Source organism: Limulus polyphemus, unplaced genomic scaffold (genome assembly GCF_000517525.1).
Source record: "Limulus polyphemus unplaced genomic scaffold, Limulus_polyphemus-2.1.2 Scaffold872, whole genome shotgun sequence".
NCBI lineage: Eukaryota > Metazoa > Arthropoda > Merostomata > Xiphosura > Limulidae > Limulus > Limulus polyphemus.
The window spans coordinates 13,055-23,412 of record NW_013666482.1 but is presented as its reverse complement, the minus strand read 5'-3'; the positions used below and the strand labels follow the sequence as shown (position 1 = coordinate 23,412).

General features: G+C 35.0%; 1 protein-coding gene across 3 annotated transcripts in view; it reads right to left on the bottom strand.

Moving 5' to 3' along the window:
* LOC106460968 (CD9 antigen-like) overlaps positions 1-3,077 on the bottom strand; it is a 66,652-nt gene extending 63,575 nt beyond the window's left edge. For all 3 annotated transcript variants that reach the window (XM_022387759.1, XM_022387762.1, XM_022387760.1), the window contains exon 1: positions 2,290-3,077. The gene's annotated coding sequence lies outside the window, so the exon portion shown is untranslated. The remainder of the gene's footprint in view (positions 1-2,289) is intronic.
* Between the last annotated feature and the right edge of the window lie 7,281 nt (positions 3,078-10,358).

Below are 10,358 nucleotides of genomic sequence, written 5' to 3'. Positions count from 1 at the left end.
CACTCATTCAAGTGGGATTGGACACAAAAAAATGGGTGCCCAGTTACTCTGTAGTAAAACCCCCTGACTGCTTCTTTATTTGTTGGATTTACTGGATTTCGTTTTAATGTAAATTTTAACTGAAGATGTTTCAAGATGTTTCCTGAGATGCTTGAAATGTTCCATGTAATTATTTCGTAAAATGCTTACTTCTTCCATTTCCGTTGATTCATGTTTCAGGATGTAAATATTCTGTAGTGTTCTAATTACTCCATCTTGCCAAATTTCTGCTATAGTGTTTTAATTGTTCCTCCCTCTTACCTGGCCCGGCATGGCCAGGTGGTTAGGGCACTCCAATCGCAATCTGAGGGTTCGAATCCTCGTCCCACCAAACATGCTTGCCCTTTCAGCCGTGGGGGCGTTATAATGTGACGGTCAATCCCACTATTCGTTGGTAAAAGAGTAGCCCAAGAGTTGGCGGTGGGTGGTGATGACTAGCTGTCTTCACTCTAATCTTATACTGCTAAATTAGGGACGGCTAGCGCAGATAGCCCTCGTGTAGCTTTGCGCGAAATTTAAAACAAACAAACCCTCTTACCACGTTTTTGAGATAGTGTTTTAATTGCTCCTTTCTTGCCAAAATCGGAGATTAAAATTTTATCAAAATAGAATGAAAGTCACTAAAAGAACCTGATAAAAGTATTGGAAACTTGTTTCTTAATCATATTTATATTTGAAACTGGTCTCAAAGAAGTCTTCTAAAAAAGCGCATTTTAGATCGTTTGAAGTTTGTGAGTCTAAATAAAAGAAAATAGATTTCAACACGTTTTGAATGTGTGAAATATTTATGTAGATTTGATTCTTATAAGCAGATATAATAAATCTTAAATATTTCTAGTAAGTTTGATGCACTAGATTGCCTTCATTGATGTTATTTTGAATTATCTTAGTTAGGGCCTATACCGTATTATATGTTAATACTAATAAGTTCAAATGTATAGAGATGGTTTACTTTTGTTGAGAATCACAAGCAAATGATACTTCATGTTAGATCTGAAATTCAGAATAAAAACAGAGGTTCAAATTTGCATTACATCCTATAAATGTAATTTTGATTTAAAATGTTGAGACCTGGAGCAACAATCATTCATTTTTAAGAACAACTTTGTTACAATCTATTCTGTAATTTCACTGTTATCTAACCGAAGGTTAACATAGGAAACCGCAATAAGTAAGATATTACTTAAATCAAATTGAACTGAAAGGTATTCTAGAAAAAAAACACACTTTTGAAAAGGAATGCATTCCTGTTTAGAGTAAATAGAAGGATTTGGGCATTTTCAATAAGTCAGTCCTTCAGTACCATACCCGTTTGAGAGACATCCTTGGTTAAAAATGCCCAAGAGATACCATGTTGTGTAAACCGAGTGTGCACCATGCTATTCTGCAATCCTCACCAGGGAGTAATGACATTCTTTACTACATTGAAAACTATGTCATGCCTGTTAGTTACATGAAGGATAATAAGGTTGTTTATCGACTCAAAATGTAAAGTTTTATTATTTTATGGAGTCCTAGAGAAACTAGTTTATTGCGCTAAAGTCGTAAACAGGATACGGATAGAAATGCTGTTTTAAATGTTAAAGGACGTATAATTATTTTAGCACAGTTCCATTTGGAAAACGATAGTTTATCATCACTTTGACTTAGCGCCAACTCAGAAGTGAAAACAATTAATTTCTAATCAAACAGTTCCAGCGAACGCTGTAGTTATTTTTTCTGAGAAGAATCTTAAGAATTACTTGTTAAACAACAAAAATTTTCCGCCAAGAACAAGCGCTGAGAAAATGTCATTCAAACAAAGAAGAAAGCATTTAAAGAGAACATTTAGAGGTCGTTCACAATTTTCGCCATTTTAAGAGCATACAAAACACGCGTGTTTTCGTGACCCCCCTCCCTCTCTAAAGTGTACACACACAAAAAAATGGAGATACTTTTTAAAAGATATATTATCAGACAATAGTCAATACAAATAGAATACAGGGAAATAGCAAAGAGAAATTTAAATTTACATAATTTTCGAAGTTGCTGTTGTAAATATTTTTACCACTTATGTATTGATAGCGAATGATGTCGGCTCGCCATTTAATAAAAGCGTACACGAGCTACTACATTGCGTACACGAGCTACTACACTCCTTGAGGAAAATTGTGAACAAGTTATTATGATTTTAACTATTATTGCATTAATTCAACCATACAGTACTAAGCTAGCCAAAAGAGAACATGCATTACCAAGACCAATACTTACTATTAATACGGAATATACGCAGCCTGCAGAAGAAGAGTGAAGTCCTAGCAAAATTATCAGGTGAACGTGTCGAAAACTTTACCTAACTGTTGACTGGGCACTGTACATGAAATTATAAGCCAGATATTTTGCACAGTGTGCACTAATTGAAAACTAACTATTACGCACAAAATCACGCTATAGATTCGTAGTCTGAAAAGAACAGTTCAGGCAGTTTACAGACAATCCACGCTGAACGACGAGGAAGCGGAAGGAATTTGTTTTAGAGCTATAATCAATGCAGAGGAGGGTATTGTTTAAATAGTGTTCGAAGTCTAAGAAATAAAAGACTTTTGGAAGCAAAAACCGAAGGATACTGTTACACGTGCCTACAACCTACATCAGGAGACTAAGGAGAATGTAACTCTTTTAAAACTGTTGACACAACATAAAGAATCAAAACATAGCAAGACTGTTTTAAATAATGTTGTCAGTGCATAAGATAACTTAGAGGCAGACGGTCGTTGTGTTTAAATCTTCCAGAGAAGGCAGAGCCTCGAAGCGCACTCGACTTTAGCGAAATTCTTCCGGTTCTTTAGAAATGTAACACGGATAGTTGAAAGAACTAGATAGGCAAGTACGAGATACTCCTGTTTCAAAGTGGACATCAGCTCCAAACACTCCTATCTCTACACTGTATTACACGCTCTATTACTTGTTCTCAATTCCGTGTTTGCTGTTGCGATTATTTCTACAGCTCCATCCACTGAGCCTGCACCCTTTTGAACATTTACACTTGATGACTTTGCGCATGCGTAACTCGTCGTGGCTCTAGTTTTCCGTCTCGAACAGCATCCGCAACATCCAACTCATCGATCTATATGTGCACTTACTATGTTGCTAAGCGATCCACTTCGCTTCCTTTATCCCATTCGTCGGAACGTTTACGTATCGAGCGATGAAGGAAGATCTCTGCTTCTATATTTCTCGATCCTCAGCTTCATCGGAACGCCTTCTATCCTCAAAGTTATAGACGCCAGTCGGACAAGAAGAGAGTGCGTTTGATGAAAAAAAAAATTGAAATAGAAACACGAAACCATAAATTTCAGCACCCGTTCACACGTTTCTTTCTTTCAAAGTGCATTTTGTCTAGAGATCAGTGAATTTGAGTTTATTGATTTAGATATTATTCTGTTGTTTTTTTTTCAGCCGAAAATCGAGAAGAGGATGATGACAATTTCTGTTTGTTCTTCAAGAGGACAAATTAAACTGCTTGCTTAAGTACAATAAAATGAAATAAAAACCTTTATGAACATTGTTTAGATTTTTTTATAATATGTAAAGAAGAAATATGATAAGTAAAACTTGTAAGAACAAATATATTATCAAAAATTCAGGAGAAACCTACAGTGTAAGATATGCTGTGGGAATCTAAATTCTTACGGTGTAAGATACACTGTTGGAATCTAAGTTCGTACAGTGTAAGATACACTATGGGAATCAAAATTTTTACAGCGTAAAATACACTTTTACAGTCCAAAGACTGACAATATAACATAATCTATTATGATATCAAAATTTACAAAATGATTTATAAATTGTTACGATCCAAAGAATAACATTATAACATATGCTATTAAGATCCACAGACTGACGTAATATAAAGATCCAATATTTACCACATAAATTATACTATTATAATCCAAGGGTTAACAACACGACGTAGATCATTAAAATAAAAAATCTGATACAATATACATACTATTCAGATTCAAATATATAAAACATAAATATTTACATTCCACATTTGTAAATGATTGTCTGTTTGTTTGTTTTTAACTATGTACAAAGCTACACAAGGGCTATCTGTGCTCTGCCCACCACGGGTATCGAAACCCGGTTTCTAGCGTTGTAAGTCAACAGACATACCGCTGTGCCACTGGGGGGCCTTGTGAAGGAAATCGACATATTTTATTCGTAGCACAATGTTTAGACAATGCAAGCCTTTTGTTTACTGCGTTAATTTATTTACAATACATTGCGGGCCCGGCATGGCCATGTGGTTAAGGCGCTCGACTCGCAATCTGTGGGTCGCGGGTTCGAATCCCCGTCACATCAAACATTCTCGGCCTTTCAGCCGTGGGGGCGTTATAATGTGACGGTCAATCCCACTATTCGTTGGTAAAAGAGTAGCCCAAGAATTGGCGGTGGGTGATGATGACCAGCTGCCTTCTCTCTAGTCTTACACTGCTAAATTAGGGACGGCTAGCGCAGATAGCCCTCGTGTAGCTTTGCGCAAAATTCAAAATAAACAAACAATACATTGAACAGACTTTAATAAGTTTAGATTCTCGCAGTGTATCTTAAACTGTAATAGTTCAGATTCCCATAGCACATCTTCAACTGTAAATCTTTATGTGTTATAGTTTACTTTAGACGCAAATCTTCGGCTTTCTATAGTGTATCTTGCACTGTAAGAACTTAGATTCTCACAGTGCATCTTGTCCATCTTACATTTTAAAGTGCTTCGATTGTCTCTGACGATCTATGGTTTCGGCGACTTGCATAAAAACAAACATGTTTATATTGAAATGATCAAGAAGCACGTAGATCTATTACAGCTGAGCTGGCACTCTGTGGTGCCTATAAGTGAGCAAATTATATCTGAAACGTGATGGGCAGAGCACAGATTGCTTATTGTGTATCTTTGTGTTTAACTTCAAATAAGCAGAAAAATGCACTTCACAAAGTTTCCGCGGATATTAAAATCAAATTTAACGCGTTCAATTTATCATAAGAATTCTTCAGCTAAGACGAACTAAAATTATCAATTTCATTTATTTTACTCAGTAAACCAAACAGTGTCATTGAAGATATATCTATATATGTATTATATTAAACTCCCGCCCCTGGTGGCATCCAAAAGATAACTGGATAACGTATGTCCTTAAGGATAATTTGTATTATGAAAGTCGAAATGTGTTGACAATGGAGAAAAGAGCATCGTTTATAAAATACGTGAAAAGATCCTACTTCACTTAAAATAGTTAATAACACGCGATCATTCTATCGCCTATTTATTGAAACTATTGGCCCCCTAGTGGCACAGCGGTATGTCTGCGGACTTACAACTCTAGAATCCGGGTTTCGATACCCGTGGTGGGCAGAGCACAGATAGCCCTTTGTATAGCTTTGTGCTTAATTACAAATAATAATAATTGAAACTATTGAAAATATGTCCCCTGGTGGCCACGTCACTAAAAAATCCATGTGAATGGTGACAACAACACGTCCTGTGAACCAAACCTATTTGGAGTAAAATTCTACTTTTTTTTAATAGATGAAATGTGATCCTCCCTGCAACCAGATAATAGCGGTTAATTTATTTAGGGAGAAAAGAATATGAAGCCAGATATATCCCCATTCTTATAAAGGAATATGGCGTATATAGTATTATATAAGTATTTGCGAACGCGCTGGCCGCTAAAGCCGGCGGAATGTTTGTTATTAAGCACAAAGCTACACTGTGGTGTACCCACCATGAGTATCAAAACCCGGTTTTTATCGGTATGAGCTCTCAGACTTACCGCTGAGCCATTGGGGATGGGGGGGGGGGGCAAAAATGGCACCATTAATTCCACACAATTTAAAGACTGCATCCTACAACTGCTTGTGCTGACATATGCTAAGATAATTTTGGCCATATCTGTAGCATAATGAATGATAATGACAATTCCACCTGGCTAATTGGTCAACATATTCCTTGATGAAAGGGGGATTTAACGGAATGGAGTTTAATGCACACTCACTAGACTATCTGTCATGTATATGATGCTCTTGAGAGACCCATCGTAAGCAATCAAGTGATTTCGGACAAGAGATGGCTTCATTAAAACTCAATGTTGAAAAAATGCAACACTGATACCAGGCTGCCATTGTTATTCATAGTGACCACATAGACGTAGGCAAGAGAGGCTAAAACCCAGTAGCCCTCACCCTCTCCTAAATGTCAGAGAAGATACTTTTTTCCAGCTTTACTTTCTTGCTGTCCCCCTAGTGGGAAAGTAGTAAGTTTATGGCCTTACAGCACTTGATCCCCCCGCGGTGGACACAGAAAATAGCCAGCCCATTGTGACTTTGAGCTAAAACAAAGAAACAAAGCTCTCTTGCTTTAGACATTTTTATTGGCTCACAAAGTTTTCCTGGCTACGGTACTGAGAAACTACACTTGATACTGAAGTAAAATGTTAAGAATTATAAATGCTAATTAATGAACGTAGTGAATGAACAGTCATTTTTTTTATTTCATATCACATGACTGATTATCAAATGATAACAATGAACTGAGAGGAGTAGTTGACATTGTTTAATAATAGTAGTTTTTCCCTTGCCATAGCTAAAAATCTATACAATCCACACACACACACACATATATATATATATATTTGCAGTGTGGATACTTTTATGCTTGAACGTGTAGGTTATGTTCCATTCACCTGTTTGCATGAACTACAGGACTTGAGATGTTATTACGACTATGCTACATATAATTTCTCACACTAGTCTGATTCTTACTAGGGAATCATTAGTTTACTGATCTTTAGATCACATAATTCAACTTTAATTAAAGTAGAGTTCTATCAGACTTCCCAGTTTCTCTCTTTTTATAGTTTATAGTGATAGTATCTCCAAAAAGTAAATAAAAACAGAACTTAATCTTGTAAAATACTTATTTCTATATCTGATATTATGATGATTTTAGTATTTTCCTTCCAAAGGCTACATTGGTGCAACGTCAAAAGTAAAATATAATGCATAAATCATCTGAAACCAAGACTGTATTATGCTTATTTGTCGATAACGTCATATATTCTACAATATACATTCTATTACTTGTAATAATAGAAATAAATTTATAACTTTTTAGAAACCAGAGGGACGAGTTTCATCACCATTCAATACTTTTAACAGTTCGTGTATCAAAACTCTTTTATTTGTCTTATGATTTTTTATTTTGATCCTTAGAATACTTTCACGTGCATCAATTAAATTATCCTCACCTTTTGTACGAAAGAACTGACATCCTATGAATTGTCAGATAAAATCTAACTGTTATTAAAGCAGGAAACATTTTTAATATTTCATAACAAGATAAATATCTTCGATGTGTATTTAAGCTGAAATAACAATTTTATTAACAATTACAGAGCAGTTCTTTAATGTTTAAATTCAAATGAAAATAAAGCTTATCATGTGGGAAAGAGCTGATACAGGTATGTTATATTAAAACAATTTTGAATATGCAAATCAGCAAGTTACCTGACAAACACAACAGATATAAAAAAGCTGTGACACTAATGTGTCAGAACTGCATTGTTTGGTGTTTTGCAATTAGTGTGATGCTACCGAAAATATATTGCCTTTAGGAAGGTTATGTTACAGACGCTTTCGACGCCTAATATTTTTACACTCAGGTCATAAAGATGTCTTTCAGGTCGGGGGATCGGGGATTTAGAATGTCCAAGTTGGGGATATCACACGTATCTAATGTTTATGTATCAATTTGGGATACTTGGACCATCCAGAAAGAGATCTGGAAAATGCTTGGAAAAATATTATCTCTATAGGTGTGGGGGATAAGTTAGCAAATTGGATAGAAGAGTGACTAAATGGAAGAAAGCAGAGTGTTGTAAATGGAGTTCAGTCAAACTGGATTAATGTTTGTAGAACTAGGGGCATGTTCAGCCAAGACAGTTTTATTTTTCTAAAAGGGTAGTTGGCTTCTGGAATGGGTTGCCTTCGGATGTTGTGGAGGCAGTAAGTTTAAGAGAAAGCTTGATAAGTATATAAATGATAAGGGTTGGCTTTAAGATTTATTTCTAATAGTTTTAGTTTAGTTTAGAGAATGAAACAGTCTAGATGGACCAGTAGGTCCCATGTTGTCCCAAAACATTATGTTATGAGAAGTCATATCCCAGCCGTGATACACGAAGTGTGGCATCTTGCAATAGATTAGAATTTACCAACAGAAATTTCAGTGACTAAAGCCGACCACATGTTCCAGACAACGTTATGCAACACAATAAGGAATTATCTCAGCCTGGAAAAGCAACATAAATTGCTTCCACATCGTAACCATTCAACCATCACATACCTCAAGCAGATGGAAAATTAAACATTTATTCATGCTATTCAGCATGAAGGCATACTGGTCAAGCCACCAAATGCAGCGCTTATTCATTTTTTAATAAAACTATTTAAATGGGTGCTAGGAAACATTTGTCCTCGTATACTAGATGGATTATAGAAAGCATGAAGAGATTAGCTGCATGCTTTGAACAATACAATTTACGTGGGAACATTTTGTTATTTAAACTACGCTGTTTGTTTGTTTGTAGTTAAGCACAAAACTACACAAAGGGCTATCTGTGTTTTGCCCACCACGGGTATCGAAACGCAGTTTCTAGCGTTGTAAGTCCGCAGACATACCGCTGTGCCACTGGGGGGCAAACTACGCCACAGCACTAATGTCAAGATGCACAAGCGTCAGATAAAACATGACCGAATGCGGCGATATGGATTATAATGACGTAATGAGGAACCAAAATCGTGTTAATATAATGTACTCAATCTCTATAGTTACTACCAAAGCAATATCTATTTATGGTTTTGCTGAATTCATAGTAAAAATAAAAAACAGAGCAAAAAATGTATTCTGGCGATAACTATTTAACAAAGATTTATATATTTGCGATTAGCTAATTCTTCATAAAAATAACCATGCTTACATCACAACATTATAGTCATACTACATGTAAACACTTTCTAATCTTAATCGCGCAGTACTAACACTTGTTAAGATTTAAGTTACAAATATATATATTTATATCATGATATTTGAATAATAGTTCCCTTACCTACATGATCAGTCCTAAGAAAATGATTCTTAGTACTTCTGGCTCTTTGCTTCGAGTTTATTGTTGTTGTATAGGTTAAACAATATTTAAGTTATTTGTTAGACGGTGAAACCACGTTTACTTACGTTAAAAAGGTTATTTATAACCAGTATAAAACAACGAGAAGCCATTGGACCACGTTTACCGACTTTCAAAATGGCCGATAAAACCATTATTAAACACTGGTTGTTTTTCATAAATGATATAGTAACTCGATACTTTCCATAAAACAATAAACCAGAACTGCATTAAAATGTAATCTCTAACTGATTATAATAGGTTTCTAAGTTGATAATATTTTTCTAAGTTGATAGATAAATCACACTGTGTACAACGCTACAAGATCACAATACCATGGAACCAACCAGCTGTTGGTTCCTTCGTAGTTCTAATATAAATTCAGTCTGTCATGCAAATAATGCTCGGAATTGTAACATTGAAATATATGGTTCAATTGTCCTTTACTAAACCTGTTTCGCTGTTTTGTCGATGTATACCTCTGCGGTAGTAATGCCGTTTCCGGTAATGTCACGTGATCATTATGTTATAACTTTACTGCTAGTCAATGTCATTATGTATTATAATCATATTGACACTTGCGAGTTTATGTTTCTTACCACCGCCATTTTTTACTGTCGCAGAGTAAAGTCATAACAAGGAAGGCAGTATAAAAGAAAATAATATAAATTAAAAAACTGCCCAAGAAAATGGTCTGAAAATAGTGAAATATAAAAATGCGGTAAATATCCATTAAGTAAAAAGAGACATACTGAATGACAGCCCTTGACATACGATTAATACATATCGACATATTGAAAGACATACAATTAAAATTTAACTTTAGATTAACAACGCTCAGCAATATGAATAGTCTGTCGTTTAAGAATAACAGACTCCTAAGGTAATTTTTTCTTACATTTTTAATTCGGGTATAGATAAAGTAATGAATACAAAGGATACGATATATAAGATGATTAATAAGTTAAATGATTTTGTGAATGGTTGTAAGGTAACATATGCTTTTTTTAGATATATCAAAAGCTTTTAATATAATTTCACAATAACATTTATTAAAAACTGTAAAAATGGAATAAAAGTGATTGTTTAAATTATATGTATTAAAGGGAAACAAAT